This window comes from Macrotis lagotis, chromosome 1, assembly GCF_037893015.1.
Source record: "Macrotis lagotis isolate mMagLag1 chromosome 1, bilby.v1.9.chrom.fasta, whole genome shotgun sequence".
NCBI classification, from domain to species: Eukaryota; Metazoa; Chordata; class Mammalia; order Peramelemorphia; family Peramelidae; genus Macrotis; species Macrotis lagotis.
Genome location: NC_133658.1, coordinates 820,684,482 through 820,694,049, shown reverse-complemented (window position 1 = coordinate 820,694,049; position 9,568 = coordinate 820,684,482). Strand labels below are relative to the sequence as shown.

Genomic DNA, 9,568 nt, shown 5'->3' with positions numbered 1-9,568 from the left:
CAAGTTTTTGGTCTGTGAACATACAAAAGAAGAAACTTCTTTAACATCAGGATTAGTGAATATAAAGTTACACTTCACTGAATTTTCCAAAAATATTCCAGTTTTTATATTCTTACTTTTTATTTACACAGAAAATAAAATCAGTTAAGGAGTAAGATACTGTTAATGGAAGAAGACTAGCTTTATAATTAACCCAGGTCACACTGTTGTGGGCCAATATGAGAAATTTTACCTTAAAATATTTGAGGCCCAACTCTTGGTGACACAAGAGTGTCCCATTTAGTAGCTTCCCATGATTTTTAACCAGTGGCACAGTGAGCATAAGCAAAAGGAGCAATTGGTCCAGTGCAAGAGAAATGATTTCCTTATACTTGGAGCATAATATCTTCCGTACTGTCAGGGACAACTATCCATGGTTCAGATGAATTCTTATAAATCTTCTGACAACTTCAACATCCATGCTTTCCAATTATATCTGCATACAACAATTTATGATTCTGTTTGTCCATGCATTTGAATAACATAATTGTTCAAATCCCATTCATTTTTTAATTTATGAGCTTCCCTTATCAAATTTGGGGTCTTGAAGGTATGAGTATAATTGGGGTACAGAAAAATTTTCCTCCTTGGTGAAAGGTCACAAGGTGAACCCATGGTGCAAGGAAGACAGCAATAAAGATGGAAATGAATGCAAATCTGTCTATTGAGGGAACTAACAATAGGCTTGGTTTGAGCAGAATTCAGCAGTGGGTATTGGGGAAGCATGCCTTTCTGTAGTTTATAAGGAGGCAGGGTGATATGGTTTGTATAGGGACTAAGAGTTGTTTGGGGTCTCCAAGGAGAATTTGTTTTGTTGGGGTCACCAAGGTGAGACTGGGAGCTTTTTGGAATATTTATGGAAGTTATGATTTGTTTTCTTAGGAAAGCATACTCAACAAGGTTCAACTGGGCAATAGTGGGACTCAAATCTGAATCCAACATTCCAGCCTTTTTGTTTTAATTTTACAAAGGGGAATTGCTGTTAGAGGTTGGTGCTTCAGAAGTTGCTTCTAGTTGAAAGAGTATGATAACATCATCAACTACAGCAAAGTTTAGAAAGTGGAATTGTTGGGCCCAAAGTAGCATTATGAATTTGGTAATCTGTGAAGTTGCTTTATTTATTGTCTTATGGATGAAGGATGAAAATATCCTGAACAAAGGAAGACCTAAGAGGAGTGCTGAAAGACCATGATTAGTTGGATTAATATGGGGAAGAGGGGGAGGCTAGGTAGCACAGTGGATAAAGTAGCAGTCTTGGAGTGAGGAATACCTGGGTTCAAATCTGGCCTCAGACACTTAATAATAATTACCCAGCTGTATGGCCTTGGGCAAGCAACTTAACCCCATTTGACTTGCCAAAACCTAAAAACAAAATATGGGGAAGAGCCAAAGGAGTATTTGGGAAGCCTGGAACCAACTGGACCAAGTGTCGGTTGATTTTCGTCCTAATATATGCGGCTCTGTCAACCAGTTTTTGTAGCAATATCCCAGACCAATGCAGATTGATCAACATAAAAGCATCATTCTTCATCCAGGAACAAAAAAGACCTGCCTTCTGCAGTGTCAGTAAGTCTAGGTCTGTTTTATAAGGTTAAAGCACCTAGGGAAACCAGTGGATCTTAAATCTGTAGCTGATTTTGGGCTATATCAGCAATACTTTCCTGGAGGTCTTGTGATAGCTGCTGGAGATAAAATAGAGAAATTGAGAGGCCTCTTACCCCTGTACCTACTTCAGACAGGATCCCTATTTTCACTAAGAAAGGAATGAGAGAGGGTTTTTTTTTTTGTTGTTGGACCAGGTACTTCAGGAGAGCTAAAAAATTGAACATTCCTTCTTTATACAGAAAATCATTCATTTATTACCAATGACATTGTAAACTGATAGCATCTAAATTCCCCATATAAAATTATCCAAAATGAAGCAATTACATCTAGTTAAGGATATAATAAATACACAATATTCATATCAAATTTGTCCTTTGTCAATCACTATGTTAAGTATTTTCAATCATATGCCTCTTACAGTGACCTTGGAAGGTGGGTGCCATTAGTATTCCTTCCCAGAAGAGTATCCAGAGATAAAAAAGCATAGCATAACTTATTAACAAATTTCTTAATGTCAAATAATAAGTGTCTTTTGACTTTATCTTAATTACCATAATTATCTTATTGATGATGGACATAGGAGAGTGGTACATAACAGGAAGTGCCACTCCTTCGAACTCTCTTGGTTCTTCCCCTCTTTCATACAGAAGTTTGGGTCTTTCTCTGGCTCTTCCTTAATCCATGTGAGCATGTGGGCCTTACCATGTGGCCTGATTAAGCCAAGATTCATGACTGCCTGCCCTTCTCTTTCTCTGTCTCTGTGTCTGTCTGTCTGTCTGTCTGTCTGTCTCTCTCTCTCTCCCTCAAACTTCACCTGGCCTGTACTCAGGGTACTTTACTGCTTTCCTTACTGATTTTGCCTAATGTTTCTTGTAACAAATTTTGCCGTAATAAAATCTCAAGCAGTTTTATTATCCCAGAAGCCTGCAATTTCCTTCACTTTTTCAATGACTTTAAATCTTCTGCCTTCAATCTCCAAATCTTTAATAATCAGGAAGAGTTGAAAATTGGCATAGAACCTACAAGCACTTCAATCACAATAATGCTATTCATGCTTTATCTTTTTAAACCTTGATGCACATTTCCTACTGATCAACTTAAAAGGAAAAAAAATTCCTTTTTAAATAAATGAATTTCAATTCCTCCATTTGAGTATGTTTTGTCTCATTCAAATGCTATGGTATTAGGAGTGGAAAAGAAAAAATTCAGTAATAAAGAATATTCACTTCCAAGGCATAGGCAACGAATAGAAACAGTGTTTTAATTTTAGACTAATTATGTTCTTAAATTATAGCTGCACAATTGTTGAAAACTTATGAGTTCATGGATTCTTACACAATTCAGTATATTATCTTTGACCTTAGCTGAAATTATTAAATATAGAGAGTTCCCAAATAACTATTAGATATCATGCTATTGAACAAGGTGCCACTATTATCATGCAACATTTGTAGTCTTTAATGCATTTCATAATAATATATATGTACTCATACATAAACATGCATACACATATCTATACATATTTAGATGTGTGTGCATTTCACCTTTAAACATTTTCCTAAACATTTTTTGGTCTCATATTAACCAATATGATAATGGGACAAATGCAAAAGAAAAAAAGTTCCCCTTCTAAAGATATTACTCCCCTTTAAGAAAGTTAAATATGGGTAAAGAAAAGAGGGTAAGAAATTTAGACAAGGGGAAAAACCCCCTATGAATAGTTGGGATATTGAGGCCCCTCTTGGGTAGGGCTTCTGACCTGTATACTGCTGCTGTGGTGATGGATAACCCTGATGTGAAGGTGATCCTTGATATGCATCTTGCTGTTAACCATACTGAGAATTCCCATCAGGGTAATATTGCTGGTTCATGCCTCCTGGAGGACCTTGACCATCATGACTGTATTAGTCCCTATAATAGTCTTCATGGCACAAATATTGCTGTGGTGTACCTTGCTGAGGTGGCCCACAAGGAAGAATCTGTCTTTGATTCTTGGTTATATGATTAATTCTCTTGGTTAACATAACTTGTCATTTCCCTTGGGGACTATTGTCCTGGAAAATGCTTAACACCTCCCTTTGGCATTTTACTATTGTGAAGGAGGCTGCTGGTGCATCATTTGACCTTGGTTTGGTTGCATGTTCATATTTGGTCTAGGGTCATAGTTTTACATAGGCTCTCCTTGACTCCTTGTGATCTGATTCTGTATAGGCCTACTTTGTGAGGATGGCACAGAATGGTTGTTACTTTCCATGGAACCATGATTACTTGAAGGCATATCCATAGAACTGCTTATTATATTGAGCTGATTGTGTACAGGCACGTAATTTGGCACACACATATATCTAGCTGTTCATCTGGTTCTGGAGGTGTGGTACAGGAGGACCCCCATCTACCATTCCATCTGAAGACATGTGAGAATGTGGAGGTGGGAGAGGGTCACTCTGCTTCATCGTTTTTGGACCCACAGACATATTCTTTGTTCATGGTACCTGTGTAAACTTCAGAAAGTCATTTTCTCCTATCTGGGTCTCAGTTTCCTCATTTGTAAAGAGATGGAATTGGATTCATTGTCCTCTAAATCCCTTGCCAGCTCTAAATATATGGTAAAATATTCTTCATAGGTTGATTGGGGTCTGTTATCATAGCAAGACAAACAAAATTTATATAGCTGTTGATACCTTCTGAATCCCTGCAGTAGTGCCTTGGTCCTGAGGACAAACATATTGACCCTCTTGCAGCTGACACTCAGATTCAGCATGACTAATACAGTAATATGCTTTGCTAAATTGAACAAGTATAACCTGTAGTAAATTGATGAGGTTAGGGAGGAAGAAAGAAAATTTGGAACTCTAGAATTTTTAAACATGAATGAATGTTAAAAGTTGAATAAATGTGTTTTCACATGTAAATAGGGAAATAATATATTTTTTTAAAACAATCATTATTTTTTCAAATCTAGTCTCAGACACTTAATAATTACCTAGCTGTGTGGCCTTGGGCAAGCCACTTAACCCCATTTGCCTTGCAAATAAAAAAATCATAATTTTGAACACTAAAGTTTGAAGAATTGTCTTAAGGCCATTCTTCCTAGGTATTGAGGAGAAATGTTTTGATTAGTAGGTCAAATAAATCAAACTTCTTGTTTTCTAAAACCTAAGCTTTTAGTTCCAATTGAAACTTTTGTCAAAGGTCATTGATAGTTTTTCTCCCACTCTACCCTCCCAGTTAAGGCAGTTCCTCAGACATTTTATAAGTACATGTATATATTTTTCATATTGTCCCTGTCCTTGGAATGTGAACTCCTTAAGGGGAAGTATTCCATTTTTTTATTTAATTTTTATTCACAAGTTTTAACACAAAGATGAACACTCAGCAATCTTTTATGAAATGGTAGTTGATTGATTGAAGAGTTCACACCTTCATTGAAATGAGGTACAGAGAGGTCTGAATTCCCTGGTCTTTTTAGAACTGAGTCTAGTGTTTCACACCTTGAAAACGGTCTTTGGAGGAGGAGGAGTCCCTGTCAAAGCAATAAAAGCTGAGCCCCAGGTTAGTTTGTTGGTGCAGTCTTCTCTGAGCCAAGATGCTCCTTCAAGCTGAATTCCTGAGGCAATACCAAAGGTAGGTTTCCTTCTGAGGAAAGTTCTTTTATTGGAGAAGTCCAAGGACTTAGAACTTCTGGGATCACTTAATTCTACTATTTCACTTTACATATGGGGAACTGAGTCCAAAGAGAATTAAGTAACTTGTGTCCAATGTCAGCCAGAGAGAAAGTTTTGAGTCCAAATGCATGCTTTGGTGAATAGAGAGCAAACCCTGGATTAAGGAGGGACCTGAGTTGGATTCCTACTTCAAACTTTAACTAGATATTTCCTCTGGAGAAACTACCAAACCTCTCATCCTAATTTCCTCTAATCCTCCTTCCAGATAATTAGAGTATCTACTTCTTGTGCACTATTTGGTCAAAATCAAAGTGTAAATCCTGGGAATAGGAAGTTTGGAGTTCCATTCTCCTGTTTGACTTTAGCTTAGAGTTGAGTAAAATAGAGGCCTTGGTTGATATGTTGTTGCTTGAGTTTATTATCACCTGTGAAGAATCACACTTTGAGACTTGGGAATGCAGGTATAAAAGAGAAAAGGGATTTATTAAAGAAGTTATAACACAAAAGATAGTAATAGAAAAGTTAAGTAGAGATGTAAGAAAAGGCCATGTGGCTAGAAAGCTAAGAGAGTCAACTTCTTCCCAAATCTCCTTAAATTCTCTCTGAAGATGGGGAGGGATGGTGACCTGGGATTGACCCAAGTCCCACACTGGAGATTTTGCCTTTTGAGGAGGGGTCCCATGTGTGGTCTTAGTGTTTCCAGCATCTATGGCCCTGACCAAAAGAGAATGCAATCCAGAGCAGATTGAAGGTCAGGCCCTCAGGTCTTGGCCAAAATTAGATGATAAAGGAAGGAGACTGGATGTTGATTTTAGGTGACTCAAACCTCAAACTGATTTTTCCCATTCCAGCTACAAGACAGATAAGCAGTACCTACTCTAAAAGAGTTTCTGTGTGTATCAGTAAAGATCCTCTACATAAAGCTTGTCCCAGATTTATAGGGGAAATTGATTGTTACTTTGCTTATGCCATTTTCTAAAATGTCTTTGTTTTGAAGTAAAAAACAAAATGACAGTAGAAGAAATTTCCTCATTGTCTCATTGTTTCTCCTCAGGATGTATGCAGATGAAATTGAAGAAGAGGAAGACAGTCTTTGTGCTATCTGCTGGGGTTTCCACTCTAAAACAGTCATCATTGAATGTGGACATCCTGCTTGCTTGTCTTGTCTCAAGGAAAAACCTTTCTGTTGCCCTACATGCTGGGAATTCTCCAAGTTGAGAACTCTTCAGTCTGACATTGCTATGCATGCTGAAGGAGAGGGCATTTGTGAACTCCACCGGGAAGATCAGAAACTGTTCTGTGAGATTGAACAGCAGCTACTCTGCCTGACCTGCTCCAAATCAGAGGATCATCAGGATCACATACACTGGCCCATTGCAGTGGCTGCTGTGAGTTATAGGGTAAGTTATGAAAGGGTCAGTGGAAATCATCCAGGTAGTTTAGGGTGCTCATTTAGAGTGACCTCTCCATGGCCATTTTGGTTGCCTCTATTTTACTCTTTCCCTTGGAATGGTCTCCTGAGAACACTACTATCCTTTGGGGATGAGATAGATACTTTTTTAAATCTCTACTATAGATAATTTAATTATTTTTGGTCTTTTAGAGTTCATGATTTTCTTGGCTCTTTGTACTTTTTTAGACCTTAGTCTTCCTGATAATTCTTATTTATGTTCCCCCTACAGAAAAGGATCCAGATAGATAGGGACATCTTAAGTTGTCATGTGAAAAAAATTCAAGAACTTCAATTTCATGAGAAGCGGAGGCCCCTGGGATGGGCTGTGTTCTGGACTGTAAGTATATCATTCTGTCTCTTAAAATAGTATCTTGCAAATATTTAATCACCCAAAAAATATCTCTATTAAGCACTGACTATTTTTTCTGGCACTTTCCTAAGTGTTTGCTTGGAAAAAGAAGCAAAAGATAGTCTCTACCCTCAAGGACTTTACAGTTTAATGGGCTGGAAAACACTGGAAACATATATAAAGCAAGTTATAAAGAGGATAAATATTTACTAATTAACAGAGGCAAAGTATGAGAACTAGGAGAATGTTGAGAAGGTTTTTCAGGAAAAGATGAGGTATTTGTTGGATTTAAAGAAAGTCAGGGAGGGCAAAAGGTGCAGCCAAGGAGAGAGAGCATTCCAGGCATTTGGTATGGTTCAGAAAAAGTCCAGTGTTTTCTTCATGGAACACACAATCTCTGATGGATTTTTCAACACACTTTTCAGTTTTAATCATAACTAAGAAATGAGGAAACTAGTGTTCATAAACATTATGTCTCTTCTTCTTCTTGGTACTACTGACTATAGAAAATTGATCAAACCAATGTCTTCTAATTTGAAATGAAATAATGTATTTTAAACTGGTAAACAGCTAAAGTTGGTTTCTATCTCTACCACATGGCTTCAGTTTTCTGATTTGTGATCCTCAGGGTCAAACCCTTCCATTCACCAAAGCAGAGAAGTAAGCACTTGATGTGAGAGAGAAGAAGGTAATTAACCAGATAGAAAATTTAGTCACCAAATAAGGTTTGAGAAATGACAACCTTTTCCTATTAAGTTGCATGACCTGATTGGAAGTATGACCTTGGAACTAAGACCTGGATAATCTTTCTACCATTATCAGACTTAGTAAAACTCAGTCAAGGAACATTTATCAAGCAACTATGTAATTCTAAGGACCCTTTACAAAATGACAGGGATCCAAGGAAAGACAAAGAAATTCCTCCTCCTCCTATGGAGCCCATGGTTAGTCGGAGAGATAATCTAAAAACAACTGTGGACGAACTAGATGCATAAAGGAAAAATTTGCAATAAACAATTCTGGGCATTTGTAAGGCATTTGTAAAACATGAAGGGGATATTTAGAAATTTCAGACTTTTTCCTGCAATTTGATCGAGAGTAGCAAGACAGAAGGCAAAAATGAGGAGAGAAAGAGTTCCAGGCAAAGGAAAATGTCAATGAAAATATATAAAGGATATGGATATATGGAGTATGGAGTATCTTGTTTGAAAAGCAGGAAGAATATGAGTGTTACTAGGTCCCAGGGTCCATAGAGGGCAATAAGATGAACAAGTTGAAGAAAATTTAAGAAGACTGGAAAGTTAGCAGCACATTTCTAAAGCATTCTTGTTTACCTTACCAACTAAGCCAGGTTGCTGTGTTATTATCATCTTTTCTTTTGAGGAAGATGCAAATTTTAGATCTCCTTATACAGGCATCAAAATTTCCCTTCCTACAAAAACAAACAAGACTAACATTAAGGCAGAGGTCAGAACCAAAGGCGCTTTATTAAAGACTGACCCTTACATAAATATTTGCCCTGGAGCAGCTACCAAACCTCTAATTCTTATTATGTCCAATTATAATGTAGATAATTAGCCTATCTGCTAATTTACAATATGGTCACCTCTAATGAAGTGGATCTCAGATCTTCTTCATGATCTGAGGTGATCCCTTCTTCAAAGACCTTTTTTCCTAAATTTGCAAAAGAGGCAGGCAAAATATAAAAGGTTACTGTTTGTTGGTCCTTATTCTTGAGAGTCAAAAATGACATATCATCAGTAAGCAGTCTCCAGTTGGGTGAAGTGTGGAGCATCACCGCTGACTAAGTAGTCATAAGATAGACACTTGCTCATGTGGGACAAGAGAGAGAAGTTCAGAGATACAAAAATAAGTTGGGGGCCTTTTCATGTCATCAAGGCATCCCACCCATGATGTGTTGAGACATCGACTTTGAGCAAAACAGGATGGAGGTATAATTGTCAACATTCTTGCATTTATGCAAGTGGACCTCAGGTGACTTTTTAATAAGCAATTAGTGAATATGACATTAAACTTTGAGATCCAGTATGAAACCTTTCTATCGCTCAATGCTTTATACAGAATATCAAACCTATTAGTACTGATTGTAATAGACTGGAGGCCCAAATTAATTTTTCTTACATGAGGTTAGGGATCAGTATTTAGGATTTCAAGTCACTGAACTACTGTAAGTACAGCAATCCTCATACAAAATGAATGCATTTAATAAAGAAGGAGTATCATTGAAGGCTCTGATTGTTTCTAGAACTTAACTTGGTTGTCTCGTAAGACAAAGGAATTTGATTTCATGTTTTCTTCTACAATCTATAGAGATATGACCCTTGAGCCAAATTTAAAGTGAAAAAAAGCATATATTTTTAGAAGACAGTGTTTGATCTTGAAATTTGACTTCTAATTCAAAGATGTGATATAAATAACCAGAGACTAATAGGATGT

General features: G+C 37.1%; 1 pseudogene; it reads right to left on the bottom strand.

Moving 5' to 3' along the window:
• Positions 1-2,542: 2,542 nt before the first annotated feature.
• LOC141507283 (protein SSXT-like) lies at positions 2,543-5,547 on the bottom strand (annotated as a pseudogene).
• Positions 5,548-9,568: the final 4,021 nt, after the last annotated feature.